General features: G+C 35.8%; 1 pseudogene; it reads right to left on the bottom strand.

Moving 5' to 3' along the window:
* Positions 1-4,538: 4,538 nt before the first annotated feature.
* On the bottom strand, positions 4,539-5,730 carry LOC116475395 (uncharacterized protein C2orf27A-like; annotated as a pseudogene).
* Between the last annotated feature and the right edge of the window lie 14,019 nt (positions 5,731-19,749).

The following is a 19,749-nucleotide window of genomic DNA, read 5'->3' as shown; positions in this document are numbered from 1 at the left end:
AATGTATGTGAGTTTAGGTAGGTAAGGAATTTAAAATAGGACTTGGTTCATATTAAGTATTCTACAGGTGTCAGCAATTTGATTGCTATGTGTTTGGTTTGTGAGTTTATAAAGGTAAAAGTAGAACATGTCCAAATTTTATTGTTTTATCTAGTTAATACTATCTTCATATAGATATAAACAAATTTTATTTCACAAAAGTATTCTCACAAATCACAAAAAATATGCACACACTGCATACTTTTATGCAGCTCATCTCCTGGGTACAGCTTATAATATTCTATCGCCTGATAGTTACTAGAATAGTTTAGCTTTGTGGCTGGTTTCCGTAACTGTTAAGGTAATAATTTGAATTTATTAATTAGCTTACTGATTGATGACCCAAGAGAAAATACACCATAATGTTTCAAGATTCATGTCTTTTTTGATGTTTTTATAACAATATGTTGCATTTTGAGTACATGACTTTCACTAGTTTAGATTTCTGAGCAAGAATAATTGCAAACTTGAATTTTATGTTTAAAATAAAATGCATTGCATAAAGATATAAATGTTACATATTTAAATTACCTTTAAATTAGTAATAGGCACAATTGCTTATCATGCAACAAGTGAATTTATTAACTGTATCTATATTACCTTTATAAAGCTCTGCAAACGATATATTACTACCTATGTTCTTTTTGTGAGCTGAGAAAAATGGGTTTCAGAAAGAAAAAGAGATATCCCGAAAGCAGGAGCCAGAAAATTGGAAATCTGAGATTTAAACTGTATCAACTTTACTTCTTTAAAAGATAACACTGAATTGTCTAAATCTATCAAAACACAATTAGGTGAGAATTGCGAGCAACTACAGAAAATTATAAGCAAAATTGGAAGAAAATGTCATAGCTTACCATAAATTTGGGGGAATAAGTATCCACTATATGCGGGATTTCATAATATGTCTTTCATTCCCCATTATTTCTTTAAATTTTATCTTCAAATATTTAAAAAATATTTTCAATCTAAGACATATTTTGAAATAACACTTCTTGTTTGTCATATCAGTTAAATGTTATAAATAGGCTATTTTTGAATTATATTTTAGGCTTTTGTTTTCAATAGGCTGATAATATTGCTTACATTTAGAATCTTACCCATTCTAAAAACCTTAGATTGTTTTAAAATCTACATTACACAAATATATATAAATATATACATCCTATTTGATGGAACCTTTATCTAAAACAGATATTAATATATACAATACAAGGATATATTATATGCAGTTATGACTTTTTTATTTCAAGGATTAGATATTATATGCTGACCATCACCTGAAAAATACACAAACTTGATTTTGGGTATTTATTTTCATAGTTGTAACCTTCAGTAATGCATAGTTTTCCATATATGAGCCTTTTCACAATTTAAAAAGTGAATTTGGCGCTTAAAATTGAACTGTTTATTACAAACAATTGTTTTGCAAATAGCTTTGAAAGTAGCATCTTTCTTTTTTGCCCAATATAAATAAATCATATCATGATGCTACTTTGAATCTATTGCTACATTTGAATGTCATAATATGTGCATTTGTTTTATTTGTATTATGCAGTTGTACGCAGCACTTTTGTTGGTAGAAACTGAGTGGAAAAGCTAACATGTAAATTTGTGCGAAATTGTAACTTTTAAGTAAGACTATTGGGTTTTATTATGCTATCTATTATTAAAATTATCAGTATTATAAAAGCCGGCCATATATATATATATATACACACACACACACACACACACACACACATTTCTGTACATACACATATACATAGTTTGTATGTATGCATAGTTCTATATTTCTGTATATGAATAGTTCCATTACTTTTAATGACAAAAACCACAATTACTTTTGCACCAACCTATATATTCACACAGATATGTGTCTGTATACAGATATACGCACACACACATATTTATATTCTATTGAATCACACATATTTATTTGTATTTTTTGTCTTTTGCTTAGATCTTTGCTAATAACACAATTTACCTATTTATTTTTCTTCAGGAAATAAAAAAAAAATCACAAACTCATGAAAACCAACAAAAATAGCAGGAAAGATTTAGACAGAGTCTTCAAAACAAGACATTGATAAACAATATATTTACTCAGTTGAGCGATTTCATAAAATAAATCATTTTAGTGAAATTAACGCCAGCTCAGTTAACACAGTTAAACAAAGAACTGCAATTTGGTGTCATGAAACATTACTGAACAGTTGTTTCCACATTACCTTGTCCTTTTAAGAAATGAGGTATCACAGTAGAGATCTGCACACTTATTCACTATCTCCAATGGCACTATTTAGGAATTTTACATTATATTGTTGTTTTACCATTGTTTCTACCCTCACTTAACATTCTAATCTCAGCAACTCTCCATCGTCTAGTTAGACGTGGACATGCCCTTTCCAATAAATTGTATCCCAGTTCTGGGGTGACAGAGGCACAATTTTCACTGAGTGTTTTATCTCAGATGTAGGAACAGTGGCTGGTCTTTATATCTGTTATTCCTATAGGTAATCATTTGTACTTCTTATTTGCCAATTCTTCATTACTCTAACTTTCTGATACAGTAAATAATTACTTATTTTAAACTATTTTTATTTAAATTACTATGCAGTTTATGCCTTCTAGGTGGATGCTGAATTATGCAAGTGGTATTATCTGAATTAAAATTATACATATTTATCCAGTTGCAACTTTAAGAGTAGACTCACGGAGGAGTAAAACAGAAACAGGTTGTCCAATCAGTTAGCTATAACAATTAAACAATCAAAAATCCATAGCAGCTTGGTTCAAATTTGTATCAGTCTGGGAGTGGAAAGTGCTCAGATTCTAGATGTAATTTAAATGTAGAGTAACAAGATTTACTGATGTATCAAATGTGAATATGTTACAAAGGAGGTTGCAAGATTGACTGTAGGCCATTGGCCTGAGCAACTGGAAAAAATGAAGTTACCTATATCACAATGGAGAAGCCTGTTGAGAAAAGCACATGTTGAGAAGAATATCTGGAGTTTAGTTTTTATATAGTTAAGTTTGAAATGTTTATTAAATATACAAGGGACATGTTACATTGACAGTTGAGTATATAAGTCTAGATATATATAAGTGGATAAATAAATTTGATGATCATTATCATACTCACAGCCATAAAGCAAAGAAGAGCTAGAAGGCTGAGTTCTGGAACATCATAATATTTAAAAGTAAGGAATACATAGGAAGCCAGAGGGGCCACTGAAAATTGAGCAAGACCTTGCCCTAGAAGCACAGGTTTGTCAAAGGGGAAAACAAGTAATTGGCCCTAACAAAAACTATTTATAGGTCAAGGGATATGAAAGACAAAACAATGTCACTGGATTTAACAATTTGAAGTTATTGGTAAATCATTAGAAACAGTATACACAGAAGAAAATATAAGAGGAGAAATATTTGACACCATGAGTAACAAATATAATCTATTTGAAGGAGTTTTGCTAAGAAGAAAAAAAGAGAAAAGTTTTTGTGGCTCTAGAGAGAAGAAGGATCAAGTTGAAGCTTTTTAAAAATATGTTTAGGGACCTCATGAATGAGATCAGTGCTCCTATCAAAGGGACCACAAAGAGCTCCTTCATTTCTTCTGTCATGTGAGGACACAGTAAAAACATGTCTGTCTAGGAATCAGGAAGCCACCCCTCAGCAGACACAGAATCTGCTGACCATTTCACCTTGGATTTTACCATCTCCAGAACTATGAGAAATAAATTTTGTATGCTACCTAGTCTGTGGCATTCTGTTTTTGGCACCCGGATTAGCTAAAGTACCAGCATATCAGCTTGTACACATAATTTTTGGAAACTCTGATGCCAAATCCTTGAAGGCAAAAGGTGATTGATCTGCCGGAGAAGTGAACCTACATGATCCCTCTTTCCACAATAAACCGGAGAGTCAAAGCTGGCAAAAGTAGGTCGGGGTTTTCTAAAAGCCATATCTGAAAGGTTTCCAGTAACAGTTGATTTGATGGTAATTCAATCACATAAACAACCACAGCAAAAAGACACAACTATCAGAGATTTTCAGGATAGCCTCAAAAACACCATCTAACACTAAGGAGTTAAAGAAAGCATGAAGCTTCAAAAACTCAAACTTTGTTTAAACATGATTGTATAAACTTGTAATTCTTTTTTTTTTTTTTTTTTCTTGAGACGCAGTCTCACTCTGTCGCCCAGGCTGGTGTGCAGTGGCGCCATCTCAGCTCACTGCAAGCTCCGCCTCCTGGGTTTAAGCCATTCTCCTGCCTCAGCCTCCCGAGGAGCTGGGACTACAGGCTCCCGCCACCACGCCAGGCTATAAACTTGTAATTCTAATACTATGAACAAATCCTAAGGCAGGTGGCAGCATAGACACCCCTGGGCACAAGTGCTGAGTTTGGAAGTTTTGGTTCCTGTACACTTTGGAGCCGCCCCCGGTCCCCTCAACCCCTGCCCGCCTGTTAAGACGAGCCGGTCCTGGGCAGCAGATTAGGGACAAACAGCCCAGATGCCCAGTTGCGGGCAGACCTCCATGCCTGGAGGAGGAGGCCGCCTCTGGGAGCAGGAGGAGCTGCTGGAACCCCTCCTCGCAGGCCCCTTTTCCTGCTCTCAGTCACCTCCTGCCAGCATATATACACCCCCAGCACCAGCAGAATGAACAGGTCCTGCAGCAACAGGGCTGCAGCCCTGCTGAATGAGAGAAGCCTCCCTCCAGCGAGGTAGAGAAGCCCAGGCTACACACCCTGGTCTCTGCCTCCATGGCTCCCACTGTGCCCAGGACGGGGAGCAGCTGGCTGGGGCTCCGCTGACCACCTGAACTCTGTCACCTCTAGCTCCACACACGCTTTCAGCTCCAGGGCTTATGCCAGTGGCCACAGCAGTTTCCATGATGTCAGGCAGCTCCTCCCTGGGCTGGTCCTTGACTGTACCAGGGCAGGGGCAGGAAGACTCTGGAGCTGCCTCTAGTTCCAGCGCTGTCCCTGGAGGGGGCTCTTCCCGTGGTGCTGGCACTGGCTCAACAGCTGGCACTGGAATTTCCTGTATTGCTGCATACGGAGCAGGAGCTGAAAAAGGAGAGTCATCAACATCAGTCACTTTCCACTGGAATTTCCAAACGTGGAAACAACCTCACTGAATTTAAAGGAATTCCAGCCCAAAAACAACACCCCCACAAAGTCTTCCAGACTGCAGGCCCCTTCACCATATGCCTGTGCCTCGGTGGGTTCCAGAATCTCCAGCCAGACAAGGACAATGTGCAGATGTGGCCCAGATAGGATCACTGGTAAAACCTGGCCTGGTAGGGCCTGCCCTGGGCTGCCCTGTGATACCTGGGGGCGCCTTTGGCTAAATGGCCAGAGGTGTCTGGGGTGAGCAATAAGCCTACACCGGCATCATTGGAAAAGGCTGTCACTCCTTCCATTCCTGAAGCAGGACCCTTGAAATGTGGGTCGAGAACATCTTGCTCTCCTGAACATCTCCCACCAAGTGAGCTGGCTACGGGGCTGGCTCTAGGATATGGGAGGCTGGTTACCAGAGTTCTAAGTTTTGTTCGGGTCTGTCATCAAGGAAGTGAAGGTGCGTCTTAAAGGTTCCGTCCTCTCGGCCCCTTCCCACCATAAGACTTACTAAGGACACCACAGGGGTGAGCTGACTGCTCACCCTCCCCACAGGTCAATTCCATACCTGTACACAGTTATGTCCACCCAGGGCCTGCTTGGACACCTGTGCCTGATGTTCACCAGGGGATGGATGTCCTCCTCAGGCCTGAGTGTCCACCTGGGGCCTGGTGTCCACCTTGGGCCTATGTTTCACTTGGGGCCTTATGTCCCTGGGGACTGGTATCCAGCTGTGGACTGATGGCCTATTGGGTCCCGTTGTTAACCTAAGGCCTGGTGTCCACCAGGGACCTGGCGATCACCTGGGATCTGGATATCAACCTGGGACCTGGGTGTCCATTAAGGCCTGATGTTCACCTAAGGCCTTAGTTTTCACCTGGGCCTGACAATCACATGGGGACTGGGTGTGTACCTTGGGTCTAATATCCACCTGGAGCCTACGTATCTACTTAAGGCACAGTGTCTACCTGCAGCCTGATGTCCACATGACTCTGGAGTTCAGCATGGGCCTGATGTACACCTAGGGCTTTGGTGTACTTCTGGGGCTGGTTGTCAATTTGAGGCCTGGTGTACACCTTGAGTCCAGTGTCCACCTGGGGCCTGATGTCTGCCTGGAGGACTGTTATCCTTCTGAGGTGGGAGCATTGCTGGAGCCCATGAGGTTGAGGCTACAGTGAGCCATAATTGCACCATTGCACTCCAGCCTGGGTGACAGACTGAGATCCTGTCTCAAACAAACAAACCAACAAAACAACAAACAAAAAACACACAAATTATATAGCTGATACACACACACACACACACACACATATATATATATTTTTAAATGGGGTGAAATTACATACTTTGGGCAATATTTCAATAAAGAAGGAAAAATCAATTGTACCTCAAAGAGACAGAGGAGAATTGCTATGCAATTTTCTTGAGTTTTCAGGGGATATTAGCTTAATTGCATATGATTAAGGGTTGTTCGTATCTAAAGGCACTGACTATCTATAGTAGTGAACGAGAAGGTAGTAGATATGATTAGGTGGAAGTTGTTGGTGGAGATGGTAGTGAAAACCTAGACAAGTTCTTTTCTATTTACATTCACTTGACGTTGTAGAGAGAGGATAAAGCAGTATTCTAGTAGGAGACCAGGAAGGTACATAGACAAGGGAAATATAGAATGAAGTATTGTGAGTCCACTTGTGGTTAGTGAATCATACATTTAAAGTGAAACCAACCAGTCAGCATTGTTGTGGATATGTAGAGTTAATGTATCATTCCAGCCACTTTCACTTGCACAGAGGCAGACAAGATATAAGTAGAATGTTGCATTTAAATAAGGCTGTATTAAAAGCCTAACATAAAGTGATTGAGAAACTAGGGTATTGGAATAGTATGAATGGCAGTGATAACGATTGATCATGAAATTCAAACTGAGGAAGGAGAAAAGTGAAGATATGATTGGGTAAAAAATAGTGAAAGAGTAAACATGTGATTGATTGAGTGAAGATATGATTGGGTGAAACATAGTTGGATCCATGGGTCAATGTCCCTAAATGGTTAAATTATTTTTGGAACTGGGAGACTAGAGAGAATGAGCTGGAAATATAGAAGGTGGTATTTGGGAAATAGAATGTTTGAAATTGATTATAGAGAGGTGGTAGTTTAATGGCAATATAGAAGTCTAGGACGTGGTGACAATAAGATGACTAATAGGGAGAAAAAGCCAGATAGTGGCAGACTTTTAAGGTATTAGAAATATTATCTCTATGGATCATTTGCATGGTGATCCCTGGGTACATAAGGACTGATTCCCTTAGAAAATTAGATGAAATGACGTCTGTGAAATCTCAATTTTTTATTTGCTGAGATAGCTGAGAGTTTCAGCTGCATATTGGTCTGACCATGTATTAATGTATTTATAGTCTACTTAAAAAAGGGTCAGAAAGTCTTTTTTAGCATACACATCAAAGGGGTAATTATTTTTCTTCTGCTCATCGAAAATAAGCAAATATTGCTTAGGAGAGTCAGGTGGTCTCTCTAGCACAGATATAAATGTCTTGCACTATTTGACAAGTATTATTTCATCATGTAAGATCAGTCAATTTCAATAAACTTTTTTCAATCTCATATATTCTGATTTAAATAACTATGGAATGCAGAGGAAACCAATGATATGCTGTATAGAACAAAATGCCAAGATAATGCAGGTTTGCAAATGTGAGGATTCACAACCCACTTTTAGTCTAGTTAATATAATTTTGGATTATTTTTATTTCTTATTTCTATATTCATAATATGTAGTTACTTCCACTTTCAACCAAGAGAGTAAAATGGTTTATTTTTTAGAAAATATAAGAAATTATGATTGTCATACAGTGGAATACTTAAAGCTTTTAATAAATGGAAAAATGTATTTTCTATTGCATTTTATTTAATTTTTACTGTTATCTTTAACTTGTCATACTGAAAGAATGTTGGCTAACATAACCCAAATTTAATATAAGAGCAATTTGTGTATATTATTAATAGAAACAATTGTATGTTGTTCAGTTCCTGTTACCTTTAATGGCAAGCCAATTTATTTCCATACCAAAGAATTTTGTTAACCATTTATTGTATTTAAGTAACTGTGCTTGATATGGGGCAATCTTTAAATAATATAAAAGGAGGCACCACAATTCAGTGAAAAATAGATGTCATTGCAAATATACATAATGTAAAAGAATGAGAATATTTAATCTTCGGTGAAGGATGTTAAGGCATAAATTTAATGAAAAAATATGTATAAATAGACATGACAAACATTTAAAATGATGTCTTAATATTTTAAAGAAACAAAAATTATTGTAAACAGGATTAAAATTGAAAAAATTTTTTAAATTGCAAATGTAAGGTGGAAAACTGATCAATATCCTTGATATATACTATACAAATAATTCAGTAAAATGGCAATAAAAATTTCCCAGTAGAAACATTGGAGAGAGGGCAAGGAGGAACAGATAGAATCAAAAGATTAACTGGAGAATTCTCTTGGATTCAAGGTAGACAAATGATAAATGTTTTTTATATTCTACGAGAAATAAGAGAAGTAGTAATCTTTTTGAAAGATAGCTTTGAATTTTAATGGAGCAACAGTGAAGTCAAAGTTCTCGAAGGCATGAATGCTTTGCTGTCAATGAAGTGTCATTTAGAAGATTATAATATGTTTGCCTCATGATAGCAAATCCTAAGGTCATATAACTGGTTGGGTTTGGATGATAGAAGGGATTACTGATAATATTCTTAAGTTTTTATGTATAAGCTTATAATTACAGGAGAAGACAGTAGACTGGAGATTGTCACTTATGGTGTTGATTGTGCAGCATATTATGCACACATTATAATTGATACAATAAATATAGTGTCATAAGCATAAGTTAGGATTTCTGAATATGCATAATTTGAAATTTATTCTCAGAGTCTCAAATTTAACTGTAGTGGAATTTTACTAGCTGTTGCAGTTTGCCAATTCAAGGGGCTTGACATTAATTGCTTGTACTGTCTTCCAGTAAAAATGTAGGATGCTTGTACTATTGAGCATGACAGCTCACTTTCTGTATCTCCACTCTTGAAACACATTTATGAATCAATTTATTTTTTCTCTAACTTTTATAGATCACTTTATTTTCTTTCTAAGTTATTAATTAAATATTGAATACCTTATTTTTCATTCAGCTCAATAATTTCATTATTGGTTAATTTACAAATATTGTCAATGATATATAATCAAGTGGAGTTAATAGGCTTTTGCTATTCTGCAATTTCTTGGAATAACATAAATTATTTGCGTTTAGTATCAATGGGCCTTAACCTACCAGAATTATAATTTCCAGCTGTGTCTTAGGCAAAGAATTAAACTTAGGATATATATAGACACACACATATATATTTCTGATTTCTTTTTCTAGAAGCTATGTTTAAATTTTAACAGAGCAGAAACTTACCTGCAATAACTTTAGAAAAGTAATTTCACAGTATGACGCATTGGTATTTTCAGAATTGATTTAGATTCGATAATTCAGTTACTAAGACCTTCAGTCACAAAACAGTCTCTACTAGTGCTGCCTTTGACCATCATAGATTTCAGGTAGTCTATTTCCCTGCCAAGTTTAATGTCTCATCATACATCTCTGCCTTGTTAATTCACATGGCTGACCTTATTCTTTCTCACAATATTATGGGCCATACTTACCCCTTATGATTCACCTCAGACCTCAGCACATTAATTTTCATCTTTTAAAACTTCCCTACTCATCCAGAAAAACAAAGATTTTAGGCTAATGTTTGAGTTTAAAGTCTTACTGCAATATATTACTGTTATACATAGTTCCTTGCATCATTCATGGTAAGGAGGATTACTGTCAAACTGACAGCAGGATTTGTAATGTCATTAGAGGTAAACTATGAGAAATATATCATTAGCTTTTTCTTCAGTCCTTTTTAAATGAAAATACAGGAGGAAGTGGTAATCTTAATGCACAAAAACAAGCAAAGTATGTTTTAAATTGTTTTGTAACAGGTTTTGTTAACCACTGATTACAAAAATCCAATTGTAATATTCTCAGTGATTATAAGGAACCAAATGCTTAAGAACTCTGTTTGCTATAAATACCACAGGGAAACGAAATATCACAGGTTACATGAATAAGCAGGAACATAAAACACCTGACAGCTATTTTGTGATTGAATTGACTGTAATGTCAATCAAAATATTCTGCACCCGAGTAGGAAAACTAGTCATTCGTGCCAGTAGTTATTTTAGAGTTGACTTATGTTGCATTTGTTTCCCTTAGTCAGAAAACTCAATCAGTACACATTAACTCTTTTAGTTCAAGTAATATTATATTAAAGAGATCCTGTTTGATTGTTAATGCTATAAACAGTCATAACAATCTTAGATAAGATTTATCAACGAAACAGTCATCAAGATAGAAATGGAAAACAACCTAGTTGAATTTTATAGTGGTTTTAACAGAGAAAAGGGAGAACTCTAGTATATGGGTCATTTTCTTTGTTGGGTATACATGTCTGAGACCTGATTCTGATCAACACAGAAATAGAAAAAGGCCCTAAATATCTGGATGGAATCTCTAATACAACACTACTATTTGAAGCTCAGTCTTGATCCCTTTGGGTTCTAATGTTCAGACTTGCTCTTTGAAGTTCTTTGGGCTTGAGAATCATTCTTCACTCTACTTCATTAACCCTGAATACTTCTCAATTGTTTCAGCTTGAACTCAATCCTGGTTTCTTTGGGTTAAACCACTGAATTAACTCATGCCCCTTACACCCAACTGTGTTAATGATCAGTTTGGTCAGGTCCACCAGCAGTGAAGTAGTTCTGACTGAGAAATTGTGGGTACTAATAGCTTAAGATACAGGAATGTTTTAGATTTTTATTTATAGAAATTAAATATATAAATGATGTACAAATATGTCATTCACGGTTAATGTTTGGTTAAAAAGTATGAAATATACACATATAGATAAATAATGTAAACCTAAAAATTGTATATGAATAAGATGTTTCTAAAAATGAAAAACTCTCTATGAAATCACATTAGACAAAAATCTAATCTAAGTAAAGTCTGTTATACAGTTGTTTAGACAGTTTCATTTGAATTCAGTATATCCAGCAATGCCTGGTACATAGCAGGTCCTCAATATAGATTTCTTGAATTAATAAATATTTTAAGCAAAATTAATAAAATTTATCATTAATATATCTTTATCTCTGCATAAAAAGACAAAGATCAAACAATAGAATAACAATACATTTATTTTCCTGTTGGTGAGATTGTAAGTAAATTTATGGTTTATTGTCCCCAAAATTCTTTGTTATTGTTCTAATCTTCTATAAAGTCACTGATTATTATTTATAATCTCTCTCCCACACAAAATCAAATGATATCAAATAGGGGTATGGTTATATCTCAAGTAGAGGGAAATGCCACAAAAATTACAGATATAAATAAAGCTTTTTAGGAGCAAACTTAAAAGTAGAGTAGTTGAAAGAAGTATAATGTCCAAAGTTCCCAGTGTAACACACTTTAAGTTACATATAGATAGTCTGCATGCACAGTGACCAATATTTCAATTGAAAGGGAACCCACATATTTAATACTCTGCACATGTTGCATAAGAAACCACTCCCATTTCAGTAGCTTAAAATTATATGCTTTTGTTTAGCTCATGAAGCTGCAGGTAGACAATTTATCTTCGTTTGGCTGGGTAACTTTTCTAGTCATTGTTGTATTCCCCTACCAAAATGTCATTTTACTTGTCTAGGACAATAGAGGTAATTAAACCACACATTTCTCTTCTTTCATCAGCCTAGTTTGGACATCATCTTCTTTTAGAGATGGAAAAATTCAGGAAGAGCGAATGGACAAGTGAAAAAGTTTCTTATTGTATAATATTTACAATTATCCCTTTGTACAAAGAGAGTTACATGGCTCAGTACAAAGTCAGAAAAGCAGAACTCTGGAAATGTATCTATAATGATAAAGAATATCTACACAGGGAAGGGTAAAAATTGAGGCCATTAATATTATCATCACAGAGCAGCTATGTAGCAATATAAACTTCTTCATCTGGTAACTGACCTTGTCAAATGAGCAAGGTTTTAGAACCTAGTGATTGTTATCAGCCTCTGTTTCTCTTGTGCTGACTCAGATTTGCAGTTAGATCTCCTAAGTTACTAAAAATGCAGTTAATGAGACTCCAGACCTTATTCAGTCCACTTTTGGTCCTTGGGCATTCATTAAATATATCCAGTGGCTCTGACTAATGTTAGATCGTAGTTTTCCAGTGATGTCTCTGGATGGGACATATAAAAATTGACCCATCTAGTTGGGCCCTATGGAAAGTAAAGTCTGCAACATCATCCCAAGACATTTGTTGACATAGATGGGGAGCATTTTGTCAATACATATCATAGAATATTAAAAAAGTGATTCAAACCCTTTCGGCCCTATACTAATCTATTAGGGTTATATGCATTGATTTGCAATAAATTAAGGTCTGCCATTCTAAACTGGGATAAACCATAATGCTGTTTATTTTCCCCAAACAATTCTTCCACAGGATTACCAAGACTTATTTTTATTATTTTTTCATCAGAAACAGAGAAGTGTGGGCATGTAACCACCCAAGGTAAGGTCAGTATCCAATTTCATATAGGTCTTACATCCTTGATCTAAGTAATATGAAATGTCAATCCATTCATTGAGGTGATATAAATTATCCGCAAATCTACTGAAGTCACACCAGGCATAAAATGAACTACCCATCCATCAGCTGAGGTTTAAAAAACAGAAGTTTCATCTTCCTTGTGGAAAAAAAAAAGACACATACAATGTTCTCCCTCAAATTTCATTCATTGCCCTACTAATTTCTGTGCCTAGAAAGTAAGCCAAGGTAGATGGAAGCATGGCTGTAAATAGCCTATAAATAGCTGACTAAAAAGACAATGCATTAGTTTATTGAGATTTTGTGACTGGCTATGTGCCTTAATTTTGTTGTTGTTGTTGTTGAATATACCTAGTGCTTTCACATCTCATGCAAATATTTTCATGATTTTTCAAATTACATCAACAATATTGTGCATGATGCCTTTGTTGATATATTTCCTAAGGCATTTACATTTGTCTACCATCATGGTGCCCCTCAGTTACCTGAAGAAATTCTAAGTGAACTTTTTTTTTTAATTTTTCTTTTTTTCTTTTAAAATAAGTTACATCTAACATTTAAGTCTTTAATCCATCTTGAATTAATTTTTGTATAAGGTGTAAGGAAGGGATCCAGTTTTAGCTTTCTACATATGGCTAGCCCGTTTTCCCAGCACCATTTATTAAATAGGGAATCCTTTCCCCATTTCTTGTTTTTGTCAGGTTTGTCAAAGATCAGATGGTGGTAGATGTGTGCTATTATTTCTGAGGGCTCTGTTCTGTTCCATTGGTCTATATCTCTGTTTTGATACCAGTACCTTGCTGGTTTGGTTACTGTAGCCTTGTAGTACAGTTTGAAGTCAGGTAGCATTACGCCTCCAGCTTTGTTCTTTTGGCTTAGGGTTGACTTGGTGATGCGGGCTCTTTTTTGGTTCCATATGAACTTTAAAGTAGTTTTTCCCAATTCTGTGAAGAAAGTCATTGGTAGCTTGATAGGGATGGCACTGAATCTATAAATTACCTTGGACAGTATGGCCATTTTCACAATATTGATTCTTCCTATCCATGAGCATGGAATGTTCTTCCATTTGTTTGTGTCCTCTTTTATTTCATTGAGCAGTGGTTTGTAGTTCTCCTTGAAGAGGTCCTTCACATCCCTTGTAAGTTGCATTCCTAGGTATTTTATTTTCTTTGAAGCAATTGTGAATGGGAGTTCACTCATGATTTGGCTCTCTGTTTGTCTGTTATTGGTGTATAAGAATGCTTGTGATTTTTGCACATTGATTTGGTATCCTGAGACTTTGCTAAAGTTGCTTATCAGCTTAAGGAGATTTTGGGCTGAGATGATCGGGTTTTCTAAATGTACAATCATGTCATCTGCAAACCAGGACAATTTGACTTCTTCTTTTCCTAATTGAATATCCTTTATGTCTTTCTGGTGCCTGACTGCCCTGGCCAGAACTTCCAACACTATGTTGAATAGGAGTGGTGAGAGAGGGCATCCCCGTCTTGGGCCAGTTTTCAAAGGGAATGCTTCCAGTTTTTGCCCATTCAGTATGATATTGGCTGTGGGTTTGTCATAAATAGCTCTTATTATTTTGAGATACGTCCCATCAATACCTAATTTATTGAGAGTTTTTAGCATGAAGGGCTGTTGAATTTTGTCAAAGGCCATTTTTGCATCTATTGAGATAAATATGTGGTTTTTGTATTTGGTTCTGTTTATGTTAGACCTAAAACCATAAAAACCCTAGAAGAAAACCTAGACAGTACCATTCAGGACATAGGCATGGGCAAGGAGTTCATGTCTAAAACACCAAAAGCAATGGCAACAAAAGCCAAAATTGACAAATGGGATCTAATTAAACTAAAGAGCTTCTGCACAGCAAAAGAAACTACCGTCAACAGGCAACCTACAGAATGGGAGAAAATTTTTGGAATCTACTCATCCGACAAAGGGCTAATATCCAGAATCTACAAAGAACTCAAAACACATTTACAAGAAAAAATAAAACAACCCCATCAAAAAGTGGGTGAAGGACATGAACAGACACTTCTCAAAAGAAGACATTTATGCAGCCAACAGACACAGGAAAAAATGCTCATCATCACTGGCCATCAGAGAAATGCAAATCAAAACCACAATGAGATATCGTCTCACACCAGTTAGAATGGCAATCATTAAAATGTCAGGAAACAACAGGTGCTGGAGAGGATGTAGAGAAATAGGAACATTTTTACACTGTTAGTGGGACTGTAAAGTTGTTCAACCATTGTAGAAGACAGTGTGGCGATTCCTCAGGGATCTAGAACTAGAAATATTTGACCCAGCCATCCCATTACTGGATATATACCCAAAGGATTATAAATCATGCTACTATAAAGACACATGCACACGTATGTTTATTGTGGCACTATTTACAATAGCAAAGACTTGGAACCAACCCAAATGTCCATCAATGATAGACTGGATTAAGTAAATGTGGCACATCTATACCACGGAATACTATGCAGCCATAAAAAAATGATGAGTTCATGTCCTTTGTAGGGACATGGATGAAGCTGGAAACCATCATTCTCAGCAAACTATCACAAGGACAAAAAACCAAACACCACGTGTTCTTACTCATAGGTGGGAATTGAACAATGGAACACTTGGACACGGGAAGGGGAACATCACACACCGGGGCCTGTCGTGGGTGGGGGGAGCAGGGAGGGATAGCATTAGGAGACATACCTAATGTAAATGATGAGTTAATGGGTGCAGCACACCAACATGGCACATGTATACATATGTAACAAACCTGCATGTTGTGCACATGTACCCTAGAACTTAAAGTATAATAATAAAAAATTTTAAAAAAATAAAATAAGTTACATCAAGACTGTCAAGTAAAATAGGTTAAAATCGTCATTGTGTTTTCTTTTCCCTGAGTGTGTGGCCACAAGCATTACTTGGCCACGATAGTGAGGGCACCTCAAAGAAGTCTGTTCCAGATACTAAGATGGTGTCAGCAAAGGTGTATATCAGCCAACAAAGGTCTACAACAAATAGATAATTTAAAAGAGAGGTGAATTGCTGCAGTAGGAAATTCCCAGCTTGCCATGCTGCTAGCATGCAGAGAACAAGAGACCAGGCCTTTCCACAGTTCTATCCCTGAAGGAAAAACAAATGCAAACAGAAGCAAACAAACCCTACATGAATTTGAATGCTTTATAGCCAAAAGGTAAAGGACAAAAAAAAATTAAAGGTACAAGGGAAACATGTCAAGATGGGGCATTCTATAGATGCTCAAACAGCAGCAAAGCAAATGGGCTGATTAAGCACATGCACACACAAATTCGATTTGGCTGCTCTTTTTAGAACATACTCCAGCAAGCCACCTGCTGATATCAAAATGACCCTGGACTTTAGAGACTTACAAGGATTCTATGAAGAAAGAAGATCTACATCTGGGGGCCAGTCGACCTACTTCTCTCTCAGGAGGAGGCTCTAATTATTCCAGAATGTGTTTGCTATAGAGCTTTCATAGTTTGTGTGTGTGTTTGGGTATGTGTGTGTGTGTGTGTGTGTGTGTGTGTGTGTGTGTGAATTCTGCTTGCATTTTTATTTTTGTGTTTTATTTTTACAGCTCTGGTAACATAATTTCCTATAGAAGGCCAGTCAGTTTACAGAGAATATTCTGGGTGTATTTTAAAATAGTTACTGTATTAGTTTACCAAAGTTTCTATTAAAAAGTATCACCAAGCAGGGGACGTAAAAAAACAGAAATATATTTTCTCACAGGCCTGGAGACTAGATGTCAAGGTATCCACAGAACTGCTTTCTTCTGAGTGTCTCTCTCCTTGGCTTCTCAATGACCATCTTCCAATTTCTTCACATGGTTTTCCTCTTATGCCTGTCTATGTTTTAACCTTTTATTACAAAGACACCAGTCATATTGAGTTGAAACCCACTCTTAGGACTTCATTGTAAAGGTTCTATTTCCCAATGTGAAACAACTCCTAGTCATATTAAGATGAAAACTCACAATAAAGCCTAATTATCCTCATGTAATGGGAATGCCAGAATGACAAGTAAGGGAAAAATAGGCAGACAACATATTTGATGTAACCATGGCACATATTTTTAAAATATTAATAGAGGTACCAAATAATAAATTCAGGAAGTTTAGAGAGAGCTGCACAACAGAACTAAAAAAATCCACAACCAGATTTATCATATTCAACTGCAGAAAACCAAATTTAAAGAAAAAATTTTGAATAGAGCCAACAGGGAAGGAAAACACCCATCTGTAGAGTATCAAGGCTGAGAATTCCACTGGATTTATTGTCAGAAACCATGAAAGCATGAAGAGAATGGAGTGAAATATTTAAAGTATTGAAAGAAAGAAAATACCAACTTAGAATTCTGCATTCAGCAAAATTATTTATAAAAGTGGAGAAGAAAGACCCTCAGAAAACAAAATCTGAGGGACGTTGACTCTAGTAGACATACCTGTATTATCAACTAACACATAAAAGATTTTTAAATTAATACTACCCAGAATATATTGAGTAATTATAGCACATGGATAAGTGAAATGAATGGCAATAATGTTATAACAAGTGAGAAGAAAAATCGAGAATATACTGTTAAGTTACCTGCATTACTTCTGAAGTGGTATGGTGTTATTTGAAAGTGGACTTAGGTTAGTTGTAACTCTATATTACTGAAGCAATTTAGTAAATCTGGGGCAATTACTAAATTTTTAAAATGTGTAATTGATATGATGAAAGAGAAGAGAAAATGAAATCATGAATAAAATGCTCAGTTAAAACTAGAGAAGGCAGAGAAAGAGGGGAAGACTAAAAAGAAAATAAGGAACAGCTGCAATTATTAAAAAATTAAACATGGAAGATTAAGATTCTTAAGCAAGGGTAAATTAGCCTGAAGTGTAGTCATTTGGCTTCTTCTACTCACAATGGCCAATGCAAAAAATACAGGTAATCCAATGTGAGTTAAAATGTTTTAGGGGGTAGCCAAAGTTTATATCTATAACCTGGTGATCCTCAACCTGGCAGCTGCAATGATAACATCATTTAAGTGAGTCTCAAATGAGCACGTTTAGTTCCCTTTATATCGGCAATCAGAGGTGTTTGAGGGTTTTTTGGGTGGAAGAGTGTATAAATTGCATAACCAATGTGGTTTGAGGTAAGTTACAGTGAAAAGAATAAAAGTGAAATTGAACAATTCTCAACTCTAATTATTCAACACTTTTTAAAATAAAAATAAGGATATTGGGCCGGGCGCGGTGGCTCACGCTTGTAATCCCAGCACTTTGGGAGGCCGAGGCGGGCGGATCACCAGGTCAGGAGATCGAGACCACGGTGAAACCCCATCTTTACTAAAAATACAAAAAAATTAGCCGGGCGTGGTCTGGTGGGCGCCTGTAGTCCCAGCTACTCGGAGAGGCTGAGGCAGGAGAATGGTGTGAACCCAGGAGGCGGAGCTTGCAGTGAGCCGAGATCGCGCCACTGCACTCCAGCTGGGTGACAGAGTGAGACTCCGTCTCAAAAAAAAAAAAAAAAAAAAAAAGGATATTGATCAAAAATAAGATAAAATTATCTTATTTTTTACTAGTATGTTACTATGATCTTGAAATTGTGATTATTCTGCAAGCTAATTTGAATTTACTTTAATTAGATTCAGAGAATATTATCTCAGCAATAATTTTCTATTTTGAAAAGGTTATATTTAATTAGAAATAAGAAAATAACTATTTGAAATAATATACTGATTACTTAAATATGTTAAATACTAACATCTTGTTCTTCAATCATGACTTTCCTCCAAAATATGACCTTGTAGATTCAAAGCCATGTGAAGTTAAAGGGGTATAACAATATTGCTACAAAACGGTTATTAAAAGTTCTTCTCAAATAATGCCTTCAGGGAATATAAGTGGGAAAAATTTATAGTGAAGACACAGAAAACATGCACAAAAACTTAAAAAATTATAAACAAGGCTTTATAAAAATTAAAACTTTTGATTTTCAAAAGCATATTTAAACAAATGAAGATGTAAGCTACCTGATGGGGAAACACACACACACTTACTTACACAAACATATATATGTTTGATGGGAATCACATACACACACACACACACACACACACACATGTTACCATTACATTTTTTCCAGAATACATGATGGTATAAATAACTCAAAAAATCAATACAGAAAAAAAATCAACTAAAAATGGACAAAATATTTTGAACATATGTTTACAAAAGAATATATAACCAATAAACACATAGAAAGGTTCTTAACATTATCAGTTATCAGAGACATTCAAACTAAAGTAGGAATGAGATAACTTGCTTACCAGCTAGAATGGCTAAAAAAAATATATAATTCAAAGTTTTGTCAAGAATGTGGAGCTCTAACTCATTCTTACATTTGTAGTAGAAACGTAAAATGATTCAATAACTTCGGAAAACATTTTGGCATTGTTTCACAAAGCTAAACACAGTCCTAGCTAATCATATAGTCATTCTACTCCTAGTTATTTACCCAAGAGAAAAGAAAACATATTTTTACAAACAGACATATCCAATAATTTGCACACAATTTATATTAGTTTACTCTTGCTGTGAAAAAAAAATCATCTCAAAATGAGCAGCTTAAAACAACACCCATGAATTATCTCACAGTTCGGTAAGTCAGAAGTCCAAATAGGTTTGATTATATTTTCTCCTTAGTGTCTCAAAAGGCTTAAATCAAAGTCTATTCCATAATAGTTTACTTTGTGAAATATCTAGGAAAAAAATCTACTTCCAGTTTCATTCAGGTTGTTGGTAGTCTTCATTTCTGTGTGGTTATAAGAGAGAGACACAGCCT

This window comes from Hylobates moloch, unplaced genomic scaffold, assembly GCF_009828535.3.
Source record: "Hylobates moloch isolate HMO894 unplaced genomic scaffold, HMol_V3 SCAFFOLD_10, whole genome shotgun sequence".
Taxonomy (NCBI): Eukaryota; Metazoa; Chordata; class Mammalia; order Primates; family Hylobatidae; genus Hylobates; species Hylobates moloch.
This window is presented reverse-complemented; position numbering and strand designations above follow the sequence as displayed.